The sequence below is a fragment of the Argiope bruennichi genome, chromosome 2 (assembly GCF_947563725.1).
Source record: "Argiope bruennichi chromosome 2, qqArgBrue1.1, whole genome shotgun sequence".
Classification (NCBI taxonomy): Eukaryota; Metazoa; Arthropoda; class Arachnida; order Araneae; family Araneidae; genus Argiope; species Argiope bruennichi.
This window is the reverse complement of record NC_079152.1, coordinates 36293405-36308567: the sequence shown is the minus strand read 5'-3', so window position 1 is coordinate 36308567 and position 15163 is coordinate 36293405. Positions and strand designations below refer to the sequence as shown.

General features: G+C 27.2%; 2 long non-coding RNA genes across 2 annotated transcripts; both read right to left on the bottom strand.

Moving 5' to 3' along the window:
* Positions 1–941: 941 nt before the first annotated feature.
* LOC129962016 (uncharacterized) lies at positions 942–3550 on the bottom strand. The gene is made up of 3 exons (XR_008783868.1): positions 3456–3550; positions 2046–2066; positions 942–1082 (listed from the first exon to the last, which is right to left on the bottom strand). It is a non-coding gene; the product is annotated as an uncharacterized LOC129962016 (long non-coding RNA).
* A 7285-nt stretch (positions 3551–10835) lies between these two features.
* On the bottom strand, positions 10836–13601 carry LOC129961749 (uncharacterized). Its single transcript, XR_008783824.1, has 3 exons — positions 13448–13601; positions 12073–12093; positions 10836–10981 (listed from the first exon to the last, which is right to left on the bottom strand). It is a non-coding gene; the product is annotated as an uncharacterized LOC129961749 (long non-coding RNA).
* Positions 13602–15163: the final 1562 nt, after the last annotated feature.

The following is a 15163-nucleotide window of genomic DNA, read 5'->3' as shown; positions in this document are numbered from 1 at the left end:
TTCATAGTGTATTCACAGTTGTTTCAGAATAGTCTATAATTGCACAATAATGTTATTACACGATTTTAATAGCAAAAAAAAAAAAAAAATGTTTTTCAGCATTTTGCATTCTTAAAATTTCTTCATTAATGTCATTAATTTTTAAAGGTATTTTAAAATTTACTTTGCAATTTACTTTATTGTTTCAGCTGCTGGACTTACATTCACTTGTTTTTCTCTCTCCAATATTAAATACTTTCTGTATACACGTTTTCAACACTTCACGGTAAAAGGCAAACAAATTAACTATATTTGAATCAAAATATAATTAAACTAATCAAACCTGCAACATTATCATGTCACATTTTTGGGGGGATTTTAAGTTTGAATTTTTATTTTTTTCAATTAGGTTGTAAATATCTTAAATATTTATCCAGACAAGAAAGGAAGTTAGCGAGGTTGTATAGTAATTAATTTCTTTAAATAATATTGTAAGGGAAATAACGAAATAATACTTAACAATTTCTTGAATTTTGCTTAAATAAGCTGGTTAGAATTGTCTGTTGAAAAAAGAAACATATATCCATATGTGCTTAGTTCCTCTCACTTAATATATCAAGGACAAAAAAAAACACATTTATGAACAAGAAAGAGTCTCATTTTGCTTAATAAAAGCTCACAGTAAAATAAGGAAAAAGAGTAAAACAAGAGAGATAGTAACAAATTGTGAGTCCTAATTTCTTAATCCTGTTAGATTAAAATAAAATCATATAGTCGGTTGGATTTATATATAACACACACAGAATGATTTAAAATTGAATTCGAAAACTATAATTTAAAAGTAAACGCTGTATCCATAAGCAAAGTTTTATTTCTACAAAATTTTAGTTAGTGAAAGGTCTCCAAACACTCCGACATTAAAAAAAAATATGTATTGATGGCAAAATTCAATAAAGACTACATTATTTAATCAAAACATTTTATTATTTCTTCATATCCTCATACAATCTCTGCATTTTCTGGCAAGAATTTCCTCTTTTAGTTGTGACTTTTATCGTGTCCTATAATGTGGTTCAATCCAGTTTCGATATCATCAAAAACATCTAATTAACAAAGAAAAGAAAGTCTTTATTAAAGTAATTTTAATTAACTTTGATGTAAAAAGCATTAAATACCTCTAATACCTCTAAGGTTATGCTTCATATTATTTTAACCTTATTTATCCGTTCCTTGAAGTGACAAAAGTGATTAACAAAAGTGTTTTCCACTTCGTTGAATTCGTAATGTTAAATTAGAAGTTCAATAAATAATTCACAGAACATGCCCTTTAAAATTCTCATTTTAGAATTCTAATAAACATGAATGATTATGTTAAAGAAGGTTTCATTAATTAAGGAATCTTATCTCTTTCATTAAGCCTTTCGAATCTTTAATGAATTTAGAATCAAGTGAAAGATATTTAAATCCATGAAGTTATTTCAACATTGACATTTAGATTGTAAACAAATTATGGTTTGAAGTTAAGTTATTTAAATTTTTCTAATATGAGCACTGTAATACTCTGCATTACCGACTTCTCTGTAATTTTAACACCGTTAAAAACTCTGAAATTAATAAGACATTTCTATAGCATTAATGCTGAAAATGATACAAATATGTCAATGTATAATATAAATAATACGTTAGGCTTTAATTAATTTTGTACATTTTATGAGCTGGTATTTTTCCACAAAAAGATAACAGTTGAGATGTTTTTCAGTTAAATCAATATAATTTACAGACTTTTTATAAAACAAAATAGATTATGTTTCGTTAATTTTTATTCTTGTAGTTTGAATTTATATTTAATTTTAAGAAAGGAAAAATTGAAGATATATGATTTTTTGCAATATATACTTTGTTGTTAAATATAAAATTCATTTCTCCAATCCTTGATTTATTGAGAATTCGTTACTTCTAGCAAAAGGATAGCGTAAGAATTATACTCTAAAAACTTATATAAAATATGAAGATAAATGTATTGAAATTATAAATATTGAGATGGTGACTGAACTGCTTTTACTCACTTGGGTCCGCAGCAGCATAAGCTGAAAAGAAAGGAAGATAATTTAGCTTTTCTATAGATTATAATACATATTTGACATTATGAAAAGAAAATCAATAATTATTATTCTTTTCTTATGAAAAGAAAAATCTCCTTTGGTTGTAATATTTCAGCCATCTAGTCACTTAATATTTCAGTAAGTAATTCCCATATAAATGTTATTTTTAATTTCAAAATAATATAAGTGCTGTTAAATTTGGTAAAAAAAACCTAATTTCTTCTTATTAATAAATTTCAATAAAAGTAATGTCTTACTGACTATAAGAAATTGCTATTTATAATTTGTTTTTCATCTTTCTTGAACGTATCGATTCATCAAATAAAAACAGTCCCTTATTAGTGAAAATCCAGCAAACTCAAATTCATTAAGTAATGACACATTATTTAATGCAATAAATTTGTGCATGTTTTTTTTTTCTTTTTTCATATATGAATTACTAGCCAAAGATTTTGGCGTAACATCGAAATAGAAAAGATTAAACACTTTTACAAAAGATAAGACATTAGACTTAAATTTATTTCAAATTCAATATCTATTTATTTATATTTCCTCCATTAGTTTTTCCTGAGTTTCAGGAAAACTGATTGAATGGAAGATTAAATGAAATAAATAAATTTATAAAGTAATTTAAGCTGCCCAATTGATTTGCCTTAAAGTTACTTTTGCCTTAAGGTTACTTTTCTATATAACTTCACATGAATATGAATCCGAAATGATTAAATTATTTTTTAAACTAAACAAGGATTTACTGATACTTCCGAATACATCAAGGCGAAATTAAATTTTATAATGGTCTGTCTATGAGAGGAACAAAAAAAAGAAATGTTTTAATTGAGAAGTTTGCTTTCTTATTTAAAAATATAACGATATTTATTAATTGCGGCAACATTTTAATAAAATTGCATAACATCTGAAATATATATGAAACAATTGACGCTAAATTTCTTTCAATAAAAATATCCTTAACGTACAATTCATATAGTAAATTTTCATTTATTATATTTTGATCCTGCATGCTTCCATAAAAAAAAGTGTAATCGTGTTTTCTACAGAAGATCATAAAATATTGTTTATATGACAATACTTCCTCAATTCACTTAGAGAGAAAATAAGGTGTTTTTTTTTCATCAATTGCAAATATGCATAATAAAATTGTGTATACATTATGAAACAGTTGGAAATACCGTTGCCAGAAAAATGAACCATACCGTATAGTAAAAATAAAATATTTTGAACCATACATTCTTATGCTTTTCGGCTTTTTCTTCTCTGTCTAAATTGTAAAATTTTTGAAGCAGTCTTAAACTACAACAGATTTACTCTGTAAAAAATCCTAAATCAACCATAACAAAAATAAAATATTTTACTTACCGAGCATGCCCAGTAAGGCTACGGCTGCGAATACTTGTGTAGCAGAGAGCATCTTCAGAGGTGGTTGTGGAAGATTATTGCAAAGCAAATCCGTGAAGACAAACAGCAGCCTGGACCTTTTATACAATATGCAGCTAGATTGACTGCGTCACATAGTCAATAAATTCAAAAATTTATGCTGAAAACAATAAAAAAAGTACTCACTGAGGTTCCATAATCCATGTTTTAAGCTATATTTGAAATAGATCTATAAATCTTTTGAGGATATAAAGTTTTTTTTTTTGCTCTAATTTCAGACTAATACACTTAAACTATGAACATTTATGTTCAATTTACTACCCCAGTTAGCTTGTAATGCTGTTTTAATGAATGACTTTATTGAGTTTATAATCTGAAATAAAAGAAACTTATGGCTTTGAATTGAATTTGACTGAATAAATTTATTATCTGATGTATTATTGCTTAGACAAATATTTTAATTTAAGTTGATTAAGAATTATTTTATTGGACTTTTCTCCCTATATATGTTTTTTTTATCTTTCTAATAACATAAATACAGGGTATTCATTTCCTTGGGGAACGAGGGAATGCAGGTCAAGTTTTATTTCGAATAATTCGCCTGGAAATTGATATTAATAATTTTAAATTTTGGATATTTACGAAGCATTTTAATTTTGATTTATTATTCAGTCAGTAAAGTGAATCTTCTATCAGTGCAAATTTGTTTTTATGGCAAAAATTAAATAAAATGATATAATTACATATTAGCATTTTATGTAGAAAAACGAAATTCCGAAAATTAATATAACGGAGATAAAATCCAATATAAGGTGTTACAAAAGCGTAGATCCGATAAAATTAGCTTCAGTTTTGTACAAAAAGAGTAATGCATTTCTTATATAAGAGCAAATTTTTATGATACAAATTTATTCATTTATAAATTTTATCGTACAAATTTTGCGACAAAAATGTTTATAGTATGTGCATTTCTTGCATAAGCATTGGCTGTTTCCAAAATCCCAATTCAGTTATTTCTTTCAATTATATTTTTTTTAATAAAGTGTAGTGCGTATAAAGGAAAATGAAATGTTTGCAAATAAAAAATAAAGTTTAAAGTAATTTAAATCTTTTTAAAGCAAATTAGCTGTTTCTTTATTTGCGAAAAAATATTTATATTTATGTCTTAGTTTTTTTTTAGGTGTTTAATTTTTTGGTATATATTCTCTATTGTTAATCATAAGTGAATTGCTTTCAGATAGAAATTTATATTTCATTTCCATTGATTTCCAAGTGATTTCCATTGTCAGTTGGAAAGACAATGGAAATAGTTCTATACCTTTTTGCTATTTTTGATAACAGAACTCTTTGCATCTGCTGCAATTTTTTTATTTATTAAAACAATATCTCTACATCAAATTTCGGCACCATACGGAATCAATTTATCGGTCTTCTTTTTAATTATTTTATTAATGGGATATCACTTCCCAAGTGATTACTTACAGACTGCAATTGTTATTATTCTGCCTTGTTTAAATCAAAGTCCATAAATGTTATTTCTTTCACCATCAGCTGTATTAAATCTGTTTGGTAACTCCATTCTTATTCAAAGGCATTGCTTTTCTCTGCAGTTTATTTCGGGCTGCTGAAATCATTTTCCCTGATATAGAATATTCACGGAACTTTTCAAATTATTATTCTTTTCTTAATTTATTTTAGATTCTTTTTGTAATTTATTTGTAAACAAATTACTATGATGAAAAGATATTCTTTGAAATTGATTTATTTACTGTGACAATATAGCGAGCAGAGGCAAGTACCATTCTGCCTTCTGACTAAGAATCAAAGAATAACGTTTCTTTCTTCATCAACAATATTATATTGGTTAGGATACTGTTCTCTACTTCAAAGGTATTGATACTGTCTATTATCTCACAGATAAACGACTCAAGGAAGCTTCGAGTGGACAACTTGCTGATCAAGAAGATAGGTAACAATTATTTTTTTCCATATAAACTCTTGTTACCATAAGCATGGCGCAGTATGACCAGGAATGGTTCTTGTGCCAAAAAACCCAAACTAACCAACCAACTAACCATATAAACTCTTGATTGATCTTAATCTTTGCCATCAAGAGCATCGTATTATTTTCACTCATCACATGTCTTTCAAAAGAAGAACTCCCAAGAATATTCTTTCTTTCTTTTCTATTCTGTATGACTTTTCTATTTGAGGTCATTTTCTAAAATTTCCAATGTTTTATAATTTAGATACACTCGGCCTATATAGATATAGATAAACAATTTTTAGTATTGAAAATAGCACGCTATTTAAACATAAAACAGTGCACCGAAATAAATACATGTCGAAACTGCTTCATTAAGTGGTGGCAGGGAGGTCGGCTCTATACAACAAGGGTGCACTAAACAAAATTGGCTTATAAACTTCCTGAAACCGAACCATAAATGATTTTGTTGGCTTGCGCAACTATTCTCTGTTAAAAACATTTCTGCATTGTAATTGTCCGTCTGAAAAATCATATTGTGAATTACGCCAAAATATCTATTGATTTTTGATGATTTGCTCATAGACAATACTTAAACATTTACAATGTCATTTGTTATATTACCTGTTCAAAAATAATTCCTTTAATACATCGAAAAAAATCGTCACTCAGGAAGCATGAATTTCAAGAGTCCTTATGAAACTAAATCGGTATTTTTTTTTAATTAGACGATTAATGCATGTTCTAATATATATCAAGAAAACATTTGCCATTTCAAATGTTTTTACTAAATCTCTGGTTGCTTTCTATTTAAGGCTACTTTTTAGTATAAAAGATTATCTCTATAATCTTATTTGCGATGCTTAATTGTTTAAACACTGGGACATCCATCCGGTATTTCTGCCCCTATTCTTAAAAATAAATTTTTAAAAAACTAATGTTTATTTCTTATTTCATAACACAAAATACGAATATTCGAATTTAGTTCGAAGCAATTGACAATTAAATTAAATATTTTATATCTAAATCTAACACCAATAAAGAGACAACAAATCATCCAATGTTATTATGATGCTAAACCTGATCTGAAAAATACCCCTTGCAAGCATTACATCAATATTAAATGCGCTTTCCAATCATCAACATCTCCGAGGGTAATTTTGTATAAACTCATAAAAAATGGTGGAAATCAAAAACTTACATTTGGATGCTATTGGAAAAAGATTTCAATAGAAACTTCGATTTCAATATTAAGCTGTCAACCTAATAATCAATTTTTTAAAAGCTTAACATAATAGGGCTAACAGAAGAAAAAGAAGCAAGATACATCTTAAGACATCAATTTTCAAGTTAAGGACAAATTCAAACAGAGAAAAATGTACGAAATAATCTTTTACCTTATTAATAATAACTTGTAAAACAAAGCATATAATCACGTTAAAAACCTCTGTGATCAAACTTATAGAAAAAAGTACATCGAAATTAAAACAAGACTTTTAAGTAAAGAATGTTGAAATTAAAGGAATAAAATACGCCAGCAAGTTTACAAGAAATTGTATAGAATGCGTCAGCGAAATCTTAGAGATATCATTACGAGATAAGGAAAATGAAACTATCTTTGTTTGATTATTTTAAATTGTTTTGGAATGATGAAGTCTCTTCCTCTTTTTTTATTGTTAGTAAATTCTTTAAAATTTTAGATCTTATTCTCTTCTTTTTCAGTGCTTTTCAGTAACTATTCAAAATGTGTTCGAAGATTTTCTTACTGTAGTAAGAAACCACCCGGGGGAGCACCTCGAAATGAGGATGAGATGCTTCCGGTATGGTAGTTGGATCTCGTCATCCTGTAGGGTACACAAATAGGTGGGGAGTCTGGCACCTCCCATCGATGATGAAACTTACTTTCTTCGGGAAGGGTAGGACCTTAGGACTTAACCACAGTTCCAGTCTATGTTTCTGTTGCGGCGGTCCAGTCATTGAATTTTCTTTTTCCGTGTACCTTCGGGTGGTTCGGAGAGTCAGAATATGACTTACTATAGTCAGAAAACTTATAGTGAAAATAGTAGAAGTAATATAAGTACCTCATTGTATTACTTCTCACATTTCAATCTTGAAGATCTTAGAGTTTATGAAGCGAATGTTTACGCCATTAAATAAGTATTTTGCTAATTCTGCAGCAATTTTTCTGCCTCATAATTTCCAGCCTTTTTTCTAATTTGTACTTGCAATCCCAATTTTAGCTTTCAAATTTTGTTCAAATGTTTGTCTTTTAAAATATATGAGAATTTTCACTGCTAATCTGCTTATCTCTAAATTTATATCTATTTCAACAGTTTGGATTAAAATTTATTCCCTTGTTTTTCACTAAGTAATGCTGAAATAGCTTCTTATTTGGAAGGATTAGTAGTTTGATGCTTTCAAATATTCTTATTCAAAAAGGGGATCTTTCTTTCTGTAATAGTTAGATAAAGGCATAGTCACTAAATCTCTCATTCAGTTTTGTGGTCATAGAAGAATAAGATAAGTTTTGACCATAGATATAATATTGGCACCATAAACAGTTGCATGGTTCTGCGCTCAAATACGATGTTAATCTTAATTTCAAATATTGGAATACACAGATTAACATGTTTTAAAGCAAATAGCTTCTTTCATTTTTTATAAATGTTTTAAAAATAAAAATAAAATATTATTAACGTTTCCACACTACATTGTTATTTTTTTCAAAAAGATGTATAAGATTTTCATTTTTGAAGAATGAGGATTTTATGAAGGTCGATTACTATATTTTCGTAAAACTTCTGAGAAATATACAATGAAAAATAATATATCTTTTGTATTTCTTGAAAATGTACAACTAAATATTATTTCTAATACAGTTCATTTCTACTTTTGTAGCTTATGTCATCAAAGGTTGCTTGAAAAATGAAATTTACCCTCAAAAGAAAAGCTTTAATTACTCGTACCTGATCTATAGGACTTTTAATGGTATACGAAATAATTAATAACATGCGTTCTTTTATTTAGTGTATCTTTGACCTCTTTTAATATCGATCGGACCTATTAGCTATTCTGAAACTTCAGTGTTTATACTGAGGCTTGTGGCTCTGGTGTAAGAGAAGTTAACTATAATTCACATTATTTAAGAAAACCATGTTTGATCTTCAAATACTTAAATGAAAATAACCTCATAAAATTGAAAAATTTATGATGCTGTTTAAGTCAAGATTTTCCCTAAAAGTTGACTTCTTGTAAAATATATTTCTCATAAATTAAACATAATGGTAGCATGCGAGAATTGAATCAATATGAAACAAAGATAAAATTATTGTAAATAGAGAGTTTTACAATAATTTTATAGTATTATTTATTGTTTGTATTAAGGACACATTTTTGTTTGCTTAATACAAACAAAAATGCTTTAAAATTATTGTCATTTCCCCGTCAAATTAAAAAAAAAAAAATAAGGGAATGAAATAAAAGAAGAATAGATCTCTAGTTGAGGAAAACTGACGCCATTAGTTATTGGCTGATTAATAAATTGATTTCTATGCGTATCAAGGCAGTCAGTGCGCTGTTTTTCATTTGATAATGAAAGACAGCGCAAAGGACAGCGCAGCATTCCTTTATCAAGTGAGTATTCTTGAAGAGTTGTTCTAAGTTCCAAAATTTAAACTGAAATAGATGACTGGAGCCTCTCGTCACAGTATTCTCAACCAAACTTAAATTAGAGGAGAAAGCCACCCATTATCAAAGGCGGAATGGTTGGCCCAGCATATCGTCTCCTTGAAGAAATTCTAATTCCCGTCAATGAACTGTATTGAGCGTAACAAATCTATAGGTATTAGACAAGTCATATAATGTTGTTATATATATATATATATATATATATATATATATATATATATATATAGTTTTTTCCCGGAATTGAGATATTTGTGGATACCATTTTCTGCCAGTGCTATTGATTTCATTTTGCTCTTAATGGCAAATACAGATCATTTTACAGGATTGTGGCCTTGAAATAACCTGTAACATAGCCTCTTCTTACATTTTACCTGTAGCGGATTTGCGATGTGCGAGGATAGAACCTGGGACCTTGTGGTTAGCAGCCCAGTAACATGACCACGATACAAAAGCAATTGCCGGGGTAGCGTAACTGTTAACTGGCTTATAAGCTTTCATTACAGACTCTCCCTCCAGTGAGTCGGAGGTGAGACGAACGATATGGTTGTTGAGTGGTGTTGTATTTAGCTGTTGAGTCTAATGCGCCTGTACTCATTAGAGTAGCGCCAAGCGTTATGGCGGGTTTGTGTGGTTGCTGTTGCTGCGCCAAGTGAGCCCGACGACTTTGGTTTGCTGTGGGTAGATGGCGCCACAACAGATGTACGAATTATGAAGGTTCATCGTCCGAAGTCACCAATGTAGCGGATTTGCGATGCGCGAGGATAGAACCTGGGACCTTGTGGTTCGCAGCCCAGTAACATGGCCACGATACAAAAGCAATTGCCCCGGTAGCGAAGCTGTTAATTGGCTTATAAGCTTTCACTACAAACCTTTCTTAAAGTATTGTCATTACATGGTAGGGAATTCTCTGTGATATATGTAAATTATGAAATAATTCTGCTATATGTAAATTACGTGCAGTCAAGAGTAAAGGTATATCAAATGAAAATTGTATACTATATTCCTATTTTTCCCAAAAAGATAACCTTCTAATTAAGACAAGAGCATGGTAGTTGAAAGTAAAAATATCAATCAACTGGTAGTTAAGATTTTGGCTGAGGTGGCGCGATGATACCTAAATTGACCTTAAATAGGGTTTTTCAAAAATATGAAAAAAATTACAATTATTGGAATCATGATAAATCTTAGATATAAGAAAATTGAATTAGTTTTCTTTTAGCATTTCTCTACATTAATTATTAAACTAACTAGGAACAAATCCCACTAATTCTTCCTGCTCAAACAGAATTCAATTTTTTTAGGTATTTTCATTTTTATGTATTATATTATATTTAAAACTAATTGAAACTGTTGAAATCGGATCAAAATTGTTTCTAAAGCAAATAAAGCTTACAAGGACTTTCCATATTTCTCTATTTTTACGTACAATAAAAATATTTCTTTATTTTCACATACAATAAAATAAAAACATGATCTCGAAGACGCTACGAAGTAAATTTATGATATAATGCCAAAATAAATGGAATGAATATATATATTTTTTTATTTTGTATTCGAAGGTCGCGACTATAAAGGAACAGGTGAGTTAATATGTGAATTTTTATAGATATAAAATCTTCAGCATAAAATGCTCCAAAAATATTCTATTTTAGAAAAATGTGTACTATCAGCAAGATTCAATAAAGACTATATTATTCATCAAAGATGATTTATTGTTTTATTGCATTCCAATAAATTCTCTACAACTAAATATTGTGGAAAGAATCATCACATTAGTTATGATTTTTGTCGTGTCCAATAATATGGTTCAAGCCAGTTTCGATGTCGTCAAACACATCTGAAGGACAAAAAAGAAAATATTATTAATTAAAGTAAATATATAAATTAAAGGAAATAACATTATATATCTGATTGCAAAATTATTAACATTTTCTAATTTTAATATTCACTGTCAATAAATTAAATTGTTAAAAGTAGTTTGTATAATTGTTCTTCTCTTCTTGTAATGATTAATTAGATCACCACACATTAATAATCAAAGAATGCCTTCTACAATTATTAATTCAAAATTTCAATAACCAACAATTATTATTCTGCATTAGGCTCAATTGATTAAAGAATCTCTATTGTTGATAAAGCACTTCGAATCATTTTTGACGAATTTGAATATGAAGGAAAAATTTAAATTCGTGAACATCATTTCAAAACTGAAATTTCATTTTCAACAAAGTATCATGTGCTAAAATTTAATTTTAATATTTTACACTGAACATAAATCTTTCTATTTTATTAGTGATCCTTTACAGCGTTAAAATATTTATCTATAAAACGTATTTTTATATGATTAAAGCTGAAAAATATTTGGCGGATCAACATTTTGCATCATTTTAAATTACGATAGCTCCAAAGCATGTTTAAAGTAGTTGAATTGAGTCTGCGTATTTACTTAGTAAGTATATGATTCTAAATGACACCTTTTGAAATATGATTTTTAAAAATTTATATTGTTTTAGTTAAATGTCTTTACAAAGAAGTTGATTTTTCATTCATAACTTTTTCTTCTAGCAGTTTGAATTTGTATTTTTCAAGAAAGACAACCACATATTAAAGCATTTTTAAATGTAGTATGCATTTTTATTGCAGTACAAGCATTAAAAAAATATTAATTCATTTTTTAATGAAATATATTATATATTTTGGAATATTATAAATTTATTAGTTTCTGAACAAGAAACCTTTATTTAATTTTTCAAATTTACTGCAGTTGCAATTAAAATAAATATTTACTGTTATTCACAATTTATTGAAAAATCTGCTCTTTTGTTTATATTATTTCGGTGTTATTATTTATAATATTAGATTAAATATTCCGATTGTTACAGTAAAATTTTGAAGATTAAAAAAGAAATAAAACCCAGTTTTACTTACTTGGGTCAGCAGCAGCATAAGCTGAAAAAAAATGAAAATAATTTAGGATCTTTTATAAATTGTTATACGCATTAATTTATAGTATTACCAAACGTATTTGTAATAAGTACTATTTTTATCTGGAGGAAAGAAATATTGATATTATGTTGCATAATTATATATTCACCATTTATAAAACATGAATGTATCCTATTTTAGTTCAGATATGAAAAGGCTTCTGAATTTGAACAAATATATAATCCTAAAAAGACAAAAATTAGGAATATATATCCCGCTTCTTTGAATTTGAGAGTTATTACTATTTTATGTGTGTTAGCATAAATCTATTCAGTAACTTAATATAGACTTTTATTAATAAAATTCCATCATTATTCACTTAAATAAGTAATGATACATAACGTAATGCATTGAATAGTATTTTTCCTATGTGTGAATCACTAGCAGAAATTTAAAAAAAAATAATTACAAAGATAAGCAATTCATTTTTACACAAGACGATAATTTTAAATTTGACATCTATTTGCTTACAATGTATCTGCCTTTCTATGGCCGAACTGGGAAAAAACAATTTTTCTTTTAATGTTTATAAGAAAAAATAAAGAAAGATAATTGGTAACTACTATTTTGCCATTTTAAATTGATATATTTATACATAATTTAAGCATCAACCGTTAAACTTTTATGATAAAATGGTTATACAAAATAACTTAAAACAGAAGCAATGATGGAATAAATTACTCAATAAATCATATCAAATTAACTAATAATTTATTACTTAGAGCATATTATGTGCCGTATATAAATAGATACAAATACTGCAAATGAAATCAAAACTAAATTTAGAAACTTTACCATAAAATAAATTATTAAAATTTAATTTCGTAATTTAAAAATGTCTAAATATGACAGTATTTAACAAAATGTTTAGAATGTAAAAACATAAAAATAGAATGAAGGAAATCAGTGGTTGTCTGTGTTTTTATAAATAGTGATTTAGATTTAATGTACTTCAAGCAATAGATTTTTATATAAAACATTTCGCCATTGGTTACAACACAAAAAATACTTTTCATTTATAACAAATACAATTCGAGGAAAGCAACGAAAAACTGCTTGAATAACAATAATTATTTTGTTTATTGACTAGAAATATTTATCATAGAATTGTATGCATATCGTGAGACAGGTGAAAACTCGATTGTTGGAAATACGAATCAAGCTACTTTTTAAAGTCAAACAGGTTTGAAATTCTACTTCTTTTGGTTTATCAGTTTTTATATATCGCTTGAAATTGGTGAAATTTCAAGAAAAGTTTTACATTGGATAAATTTATCAAAAGAACTACTGATTTATAAAACCTAAATGCTCTACTTACCGAGCATGCCCAACAAGGCGACAGCTGCGAAGACTTGAGTGGCAGATAGCATTTTCTAAGGCGTTTGTTGAAGATTATTGCAAAGCAAATCTGTGAAGAAATATTGTAGCTTGGTCCTTTTATACATTGTACAGTTCAATGGTAAATCCATTGGTCATGTTAAACAATCAATAAATTCAGAAATTTATGCTGAGAATAATAAAAAAAGCCTTTTTGTGGTTCTATAATTCATTTTTTAGTTGCATTTGAAATAAATTTATAAACGTTTCTGGGTATAATGTTTGGTTTGTAATAATTTTTGACTAATGTAATCAAACTACGAATTTTTATGGTCCATATAATACCAAACCTAGGCAGTATTCGTATTTCCCCCAAGGCAGCGTTGTCTAATAAATAATGCAGTTTATAGTAATGCAATATATGCAATAAAAAAGAGTTATTGGCTTTTTGTCCTTTCTGATTTAACAGATGGTATGGAAAATTTTATATTCTTACATGTCATTTTTTTCTAAATCTTATTTTAAATTGAAAAGAATCATTTTTATTAGATCGCTGCATTCATCTAGATGTATCTAAACTGGTAACACCAGAATTTGATATTTCATTTCTTATGATGTGGTCCTGCTTTAGATAACAATATGCGTAGGTAAATTTTCTTTCAAGTAATTCCTTTTAAATTCTCTTTCAATAACAACCTACAATTAAGTTCTATATAAGTTTTGAAATTCATTTCAATTCTAAGTTTTAATTATCCTTTAATTCTAATCTTTTAAAAATTTATTCTTTATTTACTTCATTAAATTCTTTTCGTGGAATGCAATTCTTTTCAATGGAGAAATTGAAAATCATTTCTGCAACTTATTAGCGATAAATTGGTCGGTTACATATTTTAATTTCTTCGATAGAATTTAAATAAGTTCAACAAACTAAATGGGAAAGTTATCAACTTTTTTAATATGAGTTTTTACAAGATCATATGTTTTCCAAAATTGTTTTCCTGAACACTTTATAGAAATTATAAAATATTATGATGAATTATTTATTTTAGTAAAAGAAATATTCTACTTTTGAAATATAACTGCCCGAGTTGTTTTCGTTTGCCTATCTTATCTGACTTACTTAAATGTATTAGACTGTATTTAAATGAATGGAGTGTCATAAATAAATATTGATTTAAAATATTGTTAAGATTCTTAAAATTCGAAACTTTGAAATGTTTACCAGCTGCTAGTTAAGTTTAGAAAAATTTAAAAAAATTAATATTGTACAATTTTTTTAATATTTTGTTGAAGGATACATCTTGTTACAACTATATTGTTTTAAAAACTAGCAATGCGAGGGAGACAAAATTTTAACTAAGCATTTCTTATTTTGATATTTTAATTAGATATTTTTGCTTTGAGGTTCAAAGTTTCTTTTTTTTATTTTCGAGAAAATTGCATTGCATATCATGGTGGATATTTTTTTATTACAGGAAAAATAAAAAATAAAAAATCGAACGAAAATTTATCGACATCAATATTTTCTTAATAAATAATATTTTTTTGAATAATTTTTAGATAAGAATTTTAAACAAATACAGTAGAGCAAAAAAGTAATTTTAAAAATCCGAAGAGGAGGAATTCAGGGATTTTTAATATAATTTCTTGAAAATATAATAAACTACACAAGAAGAAATATTTTCAGAAATCATATCAACATCACTTATTTGGTTAT